The sequence below is a fragment of the Adiantum capillus-veneris genome, chromosome 4, assembly GCF_014529385.1.
Source record: "Adiantum capillus-veneris isolate H3 chromosome 4, ASM1452938v2, whole genome shotgun sequence".
In the NCBI taxonomy this organism is placed as follows: domain Eukaryota; kingdom Viridiplantae; phylum Streptophyta; class Polypodiopsida; order Polypodiales; family Pteridaceae; genus Adiantum; species Adiantum capillus-veneris.
The window spans coordinates 101603300-101617471 of NC_140934.1; positions in this window are offsets into that span (position 1 = coordinate 101603300).

Consider the following 14172-nt stretch of genomic DNA (forward strand, 5'->3'; position numbering starts at 1 on the left):
AAAGTCTAAATCTCGTCCCCAACCAAGCGTATTAGGGGCTGAAGCAAAGACCACTACTGATTCACACAAGGACAAGGTGGGTCCCAAATAAGTCTCTTCATACACAAACAAAGTAAGGACGAGTATGGGTTTCCAAATGAGTATCATCAACAAAACAGCAAGTAATCACAAAGAAGTGGCTCCCAAAGGAAACCAGTAAAACTATTGCCCCTGCACCACCATCTGAATTCTTTCAATTACTCCTTTGATTACAATACAATTAGATACTCACTTCACCACTACATGTTGCACAAGGCTTCCAGATCAGAAGATGAAGTGAATGCACAAGAAAAGCTTGGAATCAAAATAACTAGAGGCAATCAAAAAGGAAATCCAAATCTCAAACAAGTAAGCTAAAACCTTTGAGACAAAGTGGCTTTCACAAACATGTATGGTTCCCAAAGGACGTGATCTCAACATAGAAAAGTCAAGAAGGTCGCAGCTATCAACATCATCAAAGTGGACTCTAGAAATTAATTCGAAGGTGGAGAGAGCTAGCGGAGGATGAGGAAGAAGAAACATTCCATAGGAGAAAGAAATAGTTCCTCACTTATCATTACTCTTCTTGCTAGCATACATAATAGCATAGTAATGGAGATGGAGAAGATGGCAAGCTTAAGCATTGAAGCATGGCTCTTGATTGGTTTTGCATTCCATAGCCAAGAGTGTTGGTGTATTCTACGCTTTCACTCTCACAAGCTTGGAGAACGAGGTGATGTTCCTCCACTTTCACCAAGTGACAATGGTCCTCAAATGAGTGTGTGTGATGGTGTATATCCCCCTAGCACCCCCCCTCCTTGATTTGGGCGAGTTGTGACCTTGCTACATGTTGCAAGCTCATTGGACCCCTCTCCACCTAGCCAATCACATGCAGCATGCAGCCAAGTACATGGGTAGTCTTTTGACAAGTGTCCTCCTTACCCCTTAGAGAGAGAGAGAGCCTGAAAATATTTAGATATTTGTTAGATCGAAGTAGAAGCTCATTGGACCCCTCTTTACCCCAACCAATAGCATTCAAGCACCCATGTGGTTAATCTTAGTGAGAGTCTGACATGTGTCCCATGTGTTATTTTAGAATTCCCCTAACTTTGAGATTCTTATGCATAGGAAGTTTCTCAAGCAACTTCCTCATTAAGTGAGAAGGTTCTCTTTTTTACTCAAGCATCTTACCCCCCATGCCTAGGAAGCTTCTCAAGCAGCTTCCTCATTAAATGTGACAAGTACCTCAAGTACCTTAGTCATCAAGCATGACAAGCACCTTAGATGGAGTTCCCACCTCAAGCACATCCCTAGCTTGCCTAAGTTTAGGTCGGGTTCCCACCTCAAGCACAGCCCTAGCTTGCCTAAGTGTAGGTCGGGTTCCCACCTCAAGCATAGTCCTAGCTTGCCTAAGTTTAGGTCGGGTTACCACCTCAAGCACAGACCTAGCTTGTTTAAGGTTCCCACCTCAAACACATCCCTAGCTTGCCTAAGTTTAGGTCGGGTTCCCACCTCAAGAACAGCCCTTTCTTGCTTAAGGTTCTCACCTCAAGCACGACACTAGTTTGCTTAAGGTCAAAAGGACTTTTAACACTAACCATTGGAGTTCTTTAATGAAGCTAACCCTAAGGTCTTTTAAGCTTCATTAGTTAACCTTGATCTTTGATAGACCATCTCTCATTTGGGCCCCTTTACCATTGGCCCCGTGTTGAGATAGATCCGTAAGCACATGTCTATATTCTAACCCTTGTTCCCGTTTATTATCCCATATTAAATTATCAGTTTAATATGAGAAAATAATTTAGGTTGGTTAGATATTAGATATTTTATGACAAGGCTCTTACATGACCTTGTCACGTGACTAAAGAGCAAGCTTGATGAAAGCCTTCTAGCTAAAACATCCCTTTGGAATCAGCTAGAAAAGGTGATTTTGTCCACTATCTCATGGTAGATTGCCGACTTCTTTCCTTGAAAGTACAACTGTGATAGATCAAGCTGGGAACCTCAATGCGTATGGAGGGATTGAGTGATCACCGCTGGGTCTTACCCCAAGACTATGCTTCCATAGACACTCCTAGTGCTATAGAGAGAACAGGAGATCCACGCAGAGTGGGACTCCTAAATTTTATGGACAACCATGCTGTTTGAAATGTTTGCTACATCTATACTCTATGATATAGATCAGCTGATGTGAGTTTAAGAGGATCAGACACTCAACTCGAGCATCACATCCAAAACAGTATTAATGACAAAACTATAGCTTGTCCATTATCATCGATGGGTACTTCGCTGGGTAAATCTGTTCAAGTTGGAGAACAACCACCCAAGGAATGCAAACAGTTGGGTTGTACCCCGCTAAAAAAAAAACAGACGGCTCTTAGCCGTTGTGGCTCATTGCCCTTATGCCACTTAGTGTTCAATGTACAAATCTTTCGTTGCGTCTTTACTACTTGCTAGTTGAGAGTGAGAGCACCTTGGCTCATAGCGATGCACATCCAAAACATATATCAAAATATTATTTAGTAGGTTTGCATTATTCCTTAAAGAATTTAGAAATAAAGAGAGAGCATGCTGGGCTGAGGAAGTTTCCTTGAACTACTATGACGTGTATAGTCTGCTCCCATGCTCTTCTACATCTTATGCCTAGCATGTAACTTATCCTATAAGCATGCAACAATCTGCGTGTGTAACGCTCTCATCGAGAGAGATAACAGAACACACAAGTCACATATTGACCCACTTATCATGTATGGGATCGTGATTGTACGTAAAGGACTTAAATATGGCACTTTGTCGGTGAATTAAGTCTAGATTTAGGTTGCTTTAAGTGGTGTTGTGCATTAACAACAATCAAAGAAACCTAAATGAAAATCATGTGAAACAATCCATAATGTAGTTTTTCTCTGACAGAGTTGTGAGTGTGATAGCAGAAGCGTAATTTATGAGGCGGTAGAATTGAATCCACCTAGCTAGCATGCAACATGCATGCAAAATTGTAAGCCCTTGGTTATAGTGATGGCCTCAAATGTAATAACCAAAACCATAAGTGCCTTGCACAATCTAAATTGGTAGGGATGATGTGAGGTGTCAATGCCCTTGATTCCCCATACTTGTGTGCCAATGCCCTTGATTCCAAGTCAGTGGGGACAGTATCTCAGCACAAGGGAAAAGCCTTGCTTTGTGTAGAACTGCCAAAGTACTTTGCTTTGCACAACAACAATAGTTGCCAAGTAAAGTGTAAACATGGAAAACAAGAAAAACTTAGAATTGTCTAACCTGGGTGTCCGTCTGCAACCAGTTGTCATGAAATGTGCAAGGAGTAACTTGCTCTAAACTGGCTCATAGCCATCTGGTTTTTGAGAGAGTTGTTGTGACATAGCTGTCGTGTATGCACATACGCCCTCTTGTATCATATACGCCTATCTTGTACGTAATAAAATAACCAGCAAGCATTTTGCCAAGCCCCTGCCAAGTTTGTATGCTTATAGCATATGCCAAACATGGGGAGTCTCAATGCAAGATGCATAAATTGAAGCCTTGCTTCACATAAATTGAATCCTTGCTGATAGCCAATTGATGCGGCTGTTGACATACAGATATCATGACAAAAAGATTCGACCTTGTTGAGAAATTTCCATTGAAAATAGCCAGTACTATGGGGCAAGCATCCTCTGTTAGCTTCTAGAAATAGTGATAAGGAGTTGGCCATGCCGAGAAACTTGCCCCCTTCATCAAGTCAAGCAATAGTATGAGCCAATCTCCTTGAGATTCCAAAATAGTGCCAATTTGCTATGCTTTTGCATCAAAATTAAACCGCCGCTGAGAAGCCGTGTTGTGGAGCAAGGTAGTTGGTACTCAATCCATGCTTGATTCCAATCTTTAAACCAATCAAATTTGTGGTGCTTACAGTAATTTTTACAAGCCATGCTTGTGCTTTGCATGCCTAAAGTGTATGCACATCTGTTGCATATCATAGCTATCAAACAGATGCTAAATAAACAAAAGTCAACTGCGTACCTCATTAAGTACATCTACCGACAAATCTTGCCAACCCAAAAATCGAATGAGCCGAGAAATGATTTTCCAAAAATTGTTGCTTGGTGCAATGGATGATCTACTTCCTACTGTCAAGGGCCTTGCCCAATTTGCAACTGAATTGGAAGCTTGTGAAAACGTCAATGCTCTAGTTGGGTTACACAAACCGTGCCCATGAGCGTCTTTGGATAGAGCCTTACTCCTTTGTCCCAATTATAAACAATGTTGAGAGACGTAGGAAAGATAGTTGTACTATCTTCTTCAATTTCATAAAAGGATTCTGCAAAATAAGCTCAAAATCAAGTTAGCATTAAATAAAGTTGCGTACCCGCGACCTTGTTGATCAGCTAAGGTTGTCCTTTTGTCCATTGGTAGTCAATGCTTGATTGCATGCTCCAAAAGCAAGAAAAACCAATGTGTTGTGGCCATCTTATGACCCCGAACCGACACCTTTTATCGCAATCATATGTGCTTGCCCCATGGAATCTTTGCTTCGGCTTTTGGCACCTTGTTGATCCTCATGATTGTCTGTCCACACCATGCCTTCCATGCATTATTCATCGCTATTATTGCAATTCTCAGAATCTGACCAAAGGGCCATGGCCATCGAGAAAGTGACAAACCCAATGTGGAATGGGGAGTAATGCATGCAAATGATCGTAGCATAGATTTGCATAACAATTCATTATGAACAATTTTGTAATACTCACCGCATCAGAGATTTGCAGAAGTATCATTGGCATCAAGGAGTTGGTCGGACTCCTGCAAAGCACATGCATCAAAGGAGGGGGGTGTGCATGGGGTGGGCACGCTCCCTTAAATTTAAGGTCACAATTGACCTTCGGGTGGCCACCAATATGAAAGACTTGACCTTGCAACAATGGAGGCTGCAGCAGATGACTGCACAGGAGGTTAGGGAATTCCGCAGGTAGCTCGTCGGCTATGCTTCTTTGACGAGATCTCCTTGGCTGGGCAGCGGGACCAAATCAATCCTAACCTCTTGGCAGTTGACGCAAGTCGGAGCTCCCTCTCTTCCCCACAAGCCACCGTGCACACGGTCTCTGACTTCAACCTCCTTTTTAAACAAGCCACCGATCCCACGCCCTCTGTCGGTCTCTTGAGATCACTCCATGAACCTCCCCATATAAGGGGTTACTCATGTGGCTCCGCCCTCAGTTGGCCCCTTCATGCACGCCCTCATGCAAACGAGCGAGATAGAGACATAGAGACAGAGATTCTCATGTAGCCATCATGCCAAATCTTTCCCCCTCTTCCATAGCTTTGATACCAGTGAAAGGCCTACGAGACTGAGATGCTCGGATCCACCATCCTACCACCCTATATATAGGTTGGCTCCTAGCCCTAGCCACAATATGGATCCCTAGTCCACACTCGTCTAGTCCGAGCCCCTGGCTCAGGTCCCTGACCACCTAGGTTGAGAGTTGCTCCTTAGGATCCTTGTCCTGACTAAATGTCTGCAAGAGCAACCAAGGGTCAAGCCAAATTCTGGTCATCAATATTGGTTCTACATGTTAGAGAATCCTCAGGGTATAATCCATTTCAATTTTGGCAGCCAAGAGGTGCTAGAGATGTCCATCATTCATTTTCAAGACTGAAATCCAAAAAGTTAGCTTAAAAAGCCAAATACAAGTCCAAATCAAGCCAAACTTTGTCAGTAGGCTATGAATAAGAGAATACAAGCTAAGGGTGAAAAAAAAGGATAGAAGTCTAACCCCTAGCCAGAGATGCAATTTCTCAAATCTGAATCCATGATAGCCATCGACATACCATGTTCATCATGAATATGAGTTTTGGGAACACATGAACAATGATATCTCATAGATGGTCATCTATTGTGAATGATGTCGGATAAGGCCATTTTGAAGCAAGTTACTAACTTGGGGAATTAACTGGAGTTTGTCAGGCTTTTATTAAGTCATGTATCAAGTAAAAGCAGAATAATGATTTACACAGCACCCAAAAGCTAATAATGGCAAATGCGACTTTGATCACCTTGATGCGGGAACAAAGAAGTCCCCAATGAAGAAGAGCAGACACAAAAGTTAGACAAAATAAGACTCAAAGTCATAAGTCATTCCTAAAGGACAAGCATTGGACATCAAAGAGATTCTAGTAAGGACTTTACATAGGCATCCAAAAGACAATGTACAAGCCATGAAGCAAAAAGTAAAAATGACAACAAAGACTGCACCAACATTGACAATCGAACCATGTCAGGGAAGACATGAATTTGGAGGGGGGGAATGTTGACCCATGGGTCAACAGTACGGCATAACTCAGTTTTTGTGCAAAAGTCTTACTTTTTGAGAGTTACGAAATGATACTTTATAGTTAAAAACATCATTTGTAATGAGTAGTTACTCTACTTGCAGAAGCCGAGGTGCGATGGAACTTCCAGATTGTAAATACAAATCCATTTGATCATTGAACTCTATTTTTGGTTTAACCTATGGTAGCCTTAGTATAAGGTACCTAGGTCATTTTGTAAAGAGAACTTTATCATAATCAAAGTTTTGAGTTGCCGTCAACTATGTGTGAGAGAGAAAGAGAGAGAGTGTGAGCTTCATCCTGGCACTCCATCTTGCTTGCTCATTGCATTGGAGATTTGACTACACCATTGTGATAGGCTCGGAGCGAGCTACACAACAAGGCCAAGCATTCCATGTGAAACGGAGCACACGCACTAACAATCTACGAGCTATTTGTGGTCATAAATGTGTCAAATGATGTCTGTTTTTTGCGTGCAAGTAGTCATTAGAATTGTGGCAACATAAGCTACGCATAGGTACTCATAAGTTTAAATTTTGAGCACTTCAAAAATTTTGCTTTGTCTTCATACACATTTTTTGTAGATGGGTCTAGAGTGAGGGTTATGAGTGTAGAGGCTTTGGGACACGTGTACCCTAGTGAGGGGATGGTGCTCCTCAGGTTTCATACAATTTTAGTATAGTTTGGTGAGTTTCCTTCCATTTTTGTGTTTGTGGGTTGGGTGGTTTAGTTGAGAGTAGTGAGATTCCTGATTTTGGTTTAGTTGGAGTGTTGTATGTGTGGGATGGTCTCAGCCTGACAAGGTAAAGAGATTGCCTCCACAGGCCTATCGTGTCATCTATGTCCTGGAATGACATTATGTTGATCTAGGTAGTGTGCATGCACTTTATAGGTGGTGTGATTTTCTGCCGCAACAACACCAATTCATGGAGGCTCTTTGTGTCCATCATCTATGGAGGTGGATTCCATTGAGGCGGTACAACCTTAATCTCTGATTTCATCTCGTGATCCCCTACAAAAGATGGTAAAGTCTTTAACGTTCCAGGATTACTCTCTATAGACACTTCCATCCTTGCATCATCGTGTAATGATTGGACATCCCTAGGATAAAATTCATGATCCATGTTGATTTTTGGGATAGGTGTAGACTTAAAAGTTGCATTTCCATCTTTGTGGTTCCTAATTTTTTCTCACAAGGCTTGTGGCTGCGTCTTGTCCACTTCTAGAATAGGTTGTATTTCTTGAGACTTGGTCTCATCTGTTTTGTTTGCTACCCTTGTATCCAATGGTGTTTTGTCTCGAGTTTTACCAAACATTGAGTGAAATTTTTTGAGCAAACAAAATACCGAGCGAGACATACATCTAATCAAGGAAAAGATTGACTAAAAAAAGTGATTTTTCTTGTTTACAAAAGAAAGAGGGTGCATATAGCACAATTTTAATCTATGTTCATATTGTCATTGAAGAGATGTTGCAAGATCATGACATGCAACCCAATCATCATGCTTGCTTTGAGGAGAGTAGAGACTACTCATACTAAGACCAATTTAGGAAAAATGGGAATTACTCAAGTCTCATATTTTGAAATGAGATTGGAAATTGAATCTTTTTCAAGGGAATTCTTATTCCTATTGAAATTGAGAACCATGAATTAAGTTGTTCACTTTGGCTTCTTTGATACCACCTGATAGAGAAAACAAGTGGAATATATAGAGACGACCAGTATGATATTGAAACAAGCATTCAAAAAATTTAGCACATATTCAAGTGTCAATATTGTTGTTACTTATCATTGAATGAGAAGGATTTTCTTATTTGATATATATTGTTTATTTTTTATTTGTTGAACTTTTATGACTTATAAATGTAGGATGTACTTTGTGGTTTTGGTAGACTAATTTCATTAAACAATAAGCATTGGTGAGAATATTAGAAATTTGATGCTTATTGGTCACTCTTGATTTCTTTTGATTGTTGAAATTTGTAAATATAGGATATATTCTTTGGATTTGGTAATCTAAATTTTCATGTTTTAAAAAATGATTGCTGGTGGAAAGATTACAAATTTGATACATAGTATTTATTCTTAATTTTTTAAATTGCTTGGACTTGTAACTAGGATTTACTTTGTAGTTTTGGTGGTCTAAATTCCATTTTTTAAACAATAAGCATTGGTGGAAAGATTAAAAGTTTAAGAGAATAGATTATTATGCTAAAGGAAATTTGTGGAATGGAAGTTTCTTATGTCATTTATGACATATCTAAGATGATGCCTTATATTTTGAATATAGAAGTTTGAGTCTCCTCCAAATGATGACTATGAACTTACAAATACCTTTGATAAGTATTTATCTAAGTGTTAGTTGGTTTTTGGTAGGGGCTATGTTATTCTAGATTTAGTGATAGAATCCAAACTCTATGGCAAAGGAAAGCCCTATGACCTAGCTAACAATTTATAGAATAAAGCAAAGCTTAATGTTGGAGTGTCACCCATATCTACTAAGGAGTAAAACCATTACCTTTAAAACAACTTGAATGAAAGTTAGAGACCCCATCTGCTCCACGTGGAGGCTAAAATATTCCCAAATAGGAAGAGGATCATGTTGTGCTGCCTAGGAATTATAGCATCAAAGGAGTGAAGTCCCAAACACTAATGGTATTGCCCACGTAGGGTGTTTGGAGGCTTGAACTCAAGCTCAAGCATTATGATGGTTTGTTATCTAGTGTGGCTAAAAGTTTGAGCCTTCACCCACCTTACATTACTAGGAAAATACATTGTAAGAGTTTAAGCCTCCACGCCTCCACCTATGAGGACAGAGGCTCGAACTTAAGTTGGAGAATCAATCCTTATAAGTGACTTCTCACCTAGTGTGGCTTAAGTCCAAACCCCCAACCGTAAAGGTGGTTACTTCCCTAGTGTGGCAAAGGCCTAAAGTTCAAGTCAATCCCTTGAGCATCCTTATAGGCTGTCTCTTTCCTAGTGTCGTTATAATAACAGATCTTTTGCCTCATGTGGCTAGATGGTTCAAGCCTCCATCCTTACAAATGGTTTGTATGCAAAGATACTTTACAGGTGGTTCTCTCATCTCTTAAGTTGGAGCCTCCATCCTTGCAAATGGTTTCTTGTCCATTATCCTCACAAGTGGTTTCTTGCCTAGTTTGTTTGGAGGCTTGAACTTAACTTTGAGCTTCTATTCTTATAGGTGGTCTCTTGGCTAGTATAGTTTGAGGCTCAAACTTACATTCAAGACTCTACTCTTATCGGTGCTATCTTGACTAGTATACTTAGAGGCTCAAATTTAAGTTCGAGCCTCTATTCTTATAGGGGGTATCTTGGCTAGTATAGTTGGAGCTAACAGTTTTCCCCACCTTGGAGGCTCAAAATTAGGTGTAAGCCCCATGGTTCTCTCCATTAATAGGCTCCCCAACTAGATTATGCTTTAGACATTTAGAGCAACTTACTTCAAATTCTCATGAAATTTGGTTTCTTTAGAGTATAGAAACTACACTAATTCTACCCTAATTAAAGTCACTTATACACCTCATTCTTTCCAATCGGCAACCAAAATCACTTAGCTTGCAACCTTCGATGAGCTCATAGTTGCATGCAACATGCTCAATTGTAGCTGCCATATAACTCCTACTCTATCCTTCATTCAAGGAATACAAATGCCTTCCACCCAACAAGGCATATCTGGTTAGAGCATCTATAAGCGCTATCCTTATCCAAACTTCAAAGGGCTAGATCCTTAGAACACCAAATCTTGTCTTTATATGTAGAGAATCAATTAGCCGCTCACAAGATGGATCACAATCCCATTTAGGAAAGACAACAATAGAGTGTGTGGTTGCCATACTCACAGACGTGGCAGTGATGAAGAGATCGGACCAAGCTTCCAAGGAAGAAGACGAGAGCGTGTTGGAAAAATCAAATCTTGTGGTTGAGACTGTGAGATTGCACTAGCAAATAGGAAATGCAAATCTAGCATGCTGCTAATTTACAATTTTGTGTTCAAGGTATGCTTTAGTTCGGTTCATTATACCTTGCCAAGTTTCAAGCTTTAGGAATCTCTCAAGTTTTCAAAACCTACAGACATCTACAATTACTTCCTAGGTTATGCAAGCTTCAGAAATCTCTTGAGCCTGCAAACCCACCGGACATCAGTAGTATAAAGATATCGGCTCCACTCACATTCATACCTAGCTACGTTGCAAGCTTCAAAAATATCTCTAGAGCAAATGACGACCCGAGGTGTTGAGGTGGTCTTTGAGATAATATTTCACCAACAAAAGCCTAAGGTTCAAAAATCTCTCGAGCCTGCAAACCCACAGACATCAGCACTATCGAGATATCGGCCTCCTACACTCCGGTTCATACCTAGCTAGGCTATGAGCTTTAGAAATATTCCTCAAGCAAATGCTAAGTCAAGCTATCGAGCTAGTCTTTGAGATACTATAGCACCAACAAAATCTTAGAATCTATGTAATATGCAGACCTTTAAACAAATAATGAGTCAAAATTGACTTTTATCTTACCTTCGTCAAGTCACTTGCGCCTTCTCCATCAAGCTGCCCTTAATCTCCCTCAAGCCATGGAACCTGAGAAAGATTGATTCCTATTCAAAAATGATCTTGCTTTGAACCTCTCTGTGTAATAGTCATGCCATAACAACAGGGTCATAGGACCGAAGCAAGGTCGCCAGGGCCCATTCCTCACTGTAGCTTCCTCCTCCTGTCTACATGGTGTTAGGAGTTTTTTGGAAGAAGTGATTGCACATATGTACATACACATGCATGGTGCATCGAATAAAGGATTGCCCATTTTCCAAAGCCAGGTGGTTACGTGGGAACCACATGTGTACAAGTAGGACAGTGTGTACATAGTATATCAATTTTCATCATCATCAGTATCAGTGTGTTTTTCTATAATAATGAGGAGTTGGTAGAGCATAAAACTTCTCAAGGAAGCTATCATCAAGGCAATGCCATGAGGTAAGCAGGTGCGTCAGATGACATCAAATGGTGTCAGGAGGACGAATGGGATCAAGACTTGCATGTGGATAAGTGAGGACACAACGTGAGTGTTTTCTTGTGATGAATTATGCAAAAAATTCATCATCAAAACTATATTTGGGGGCCACTTCACGGATTGCGGGATGCATTATTGAGAAAAGTTGAGTGTCAGGTGTGCAGATGGATGTAGAAGGGTAACAAAAACGCACTACGTGGCCATTTTTTGGCCAGTTTGGGGTCTGTTTGAGGTCAATCAAAAGGCCAAAGGTGCCCAAGGGATAAAGTGAAGTGTGGACACTGAAAAACCTGAGAAAAACCCAAAAAAAAACATGGAGGGAAGAGGAGGAACAACTGCAAGTCATTTTTTTGCTGTTTTTGGAGCCTGTTTTGTCCATAAACTGCTCATCTGAGCTCGAATTTAAGCACTTTGATAATGTAGACTCGGGTTTTTGGTTGTTCCAGCCGCAATGGCATTGTTCATTTTGCAGAATTTCTCACTATTTTCTTGCTATTTTGGTTGTGTAAGTTTCTCCTATGAGCAAAGCCTCTACTCAGATTTGTGATTGTATCTGGCATATTTCATCCATATAGTGTGAGCTATTTGCCCCACTGTGGTGAAGGCCCAAGCTCAATTGTATCTAAGCATCAAGAAATCTTCCTTGTTTGAGCTAATTTGTGTGTAGGTGTGTGTGTGTATGTGTTGAGTGAGAAAATGGATAGTCTCTCTTCTCTCATTCCATTGGTGTGTTCCTTGTCTCGGTCAGGTGGCTTGTATAAACCAAGTGGTGCCGCATATTGTGTGTGTGTGTGTGTGTGTGTGTGTGTGTGTGTGTGTGTGTGTGTGTGTGTGTGTGTGTGTGTGTGTGTGTGTGTGTGTGTGTGTGTGTGTGTGTGTGTGTGTGTGTGTGTGTGTGTGTATTATCACAAGAGTGTGTCAGGTGATTATAGAGGTGTTGTGTGTGTTTTCATCCTGCTCACATTCTTTTGGCGCCCCCACGGAGGATATTTTTCCAGTACCTTCAGCTTCAAGATTACAGATTATAGATTACAGGTTACAAGTTACAAGGTACAGGGTATAGGTATAGGTACTGGTGATTCACACAAGTACATGTAGCTAGAGTAGAGTGATAAACAGGCAAGTAGGAGTCACTTGCAGTTGTCGTGGGTATGCATCATTTGGTGCCTGTTTAAGCACATTGTCTGGCATTGTACGTTACTTGTGGATACTTCCATTATACACCTTTGTTTGGCAGTCCCAGCCATTTTTGAGACTTGGTCTGGAAGATATTCATTTCTGAGACTTGACTATACGATATTTGCATAAACCTTCATGAGAGGGTCGTGATGAGGTTTTATTGAGCTGGGGTATTCTCAAGTGTGAGATCCTTTTAGTGATGTAGGTGGTTGGAGCACCCTTTTTGTGACCTCGTCATAGGCTATGTACTAGTGATTCCTACTTGATGCTTGGGTACCATTGTTGGTAGGTTATGCATACATATACAGTCAATATTTTGGGTTTTTACTGCTCTAATTTTGAGAAAACTCTGCCAAAACTTTTCCAATTTGTGATGGCCGGTTTTTTGGTCTTTTGAGCCATTTATGTTGTTATGCTGCTAAAATTTTGGCAAAATCAGAGGGTAATTAGTCAAGTGTGCTTTCTTGGGAGCTACATGGATTGTTTTGAATGGATAATCACGATGAACCTCAGTTCACTCCTTTTCATTTTGCACACAAAGAATCTAGATAATTGATCTTGTGGATAAGAAGATTTTTTACCAACAGCGCATAGTCTTTATGTTTGGGCCAAGAAGATTAAGAGAAATGCTTGGGTCTCCTTTGCTTGTTATTTATTTTGATAATTAACTATGAAAATTCATTTGATGTACATGTGTTCATCCTTTTCTAAAAGCTTGAGCTCCATTGAAGTTTCTGGGGATTGAGTCAGTAAAACATTTTGGGTTCTTGCACTTGTGTTAGAAGGGGTTCTCAAAGCATTGAAACTTGGGTAGCGATGCTTCTCTTATCCAGAATTTCATTGAAGAAGTGATGAAGATGTGGAAGACTTCTTGGAAAAGATGGAGGTGGCCTGCATTAGCAACCAGATTCATGATCTTGTGCAGATGTTACATCTTCTCCAGATTTGTTTGAAAAGTGATGCACGAGTTTGGTCCAAAGCACTAGAAGAGGAGTTGCGTGCGGCTGATCCACCTGTGAGATTAAGTTGGGACAATCTATGGCATGGATTGGAAGTTGAGTTTGTGAAGATAGATGATCCTGACAAAGTGTGGCAAGAAGTACAGGGTTTGATGCAAAGGGAAGGTGAGCCAGTAGATGCGTACATACGTAGGTTTTCAATGGCATGAGAGCAAATGTGCAAGGCCTTAACACCACAGGTACCCCCCACCTGACATGATGAAGAAGGACAGGTTCTTGGCTGGTATTTGGGAGAATATACATTTGAGAGTGGAGCTAAAGAAATGTAGGACATATGAAGATGCACTAGACGTAGCGAGGAACAGAGAGTGAAAGCTGAGAAGAATGAGTCAGCTAGGAGTAGAGTCTTTGCCTAGGAGTTTTGAGTTTCAACTTATGGATTCTTTGCAAGGTTGCATGCCATGGGTTCATCATGAACTAGTGGTTTTTGTTACTCCTCAGGTTATGCCAGCAGTGGTCACTACAGTAGTGCAAGATGATGGGCTAAGTCAAGACATGAGGCAAGTGGTAGATTTAATGAAGAATCTCAGCCTAAACATGCTAGGTAATGTGGGAAATAATCGAGGTCATCGAGGCTTTTAAATCATCCAAGAGGTGAAGAAA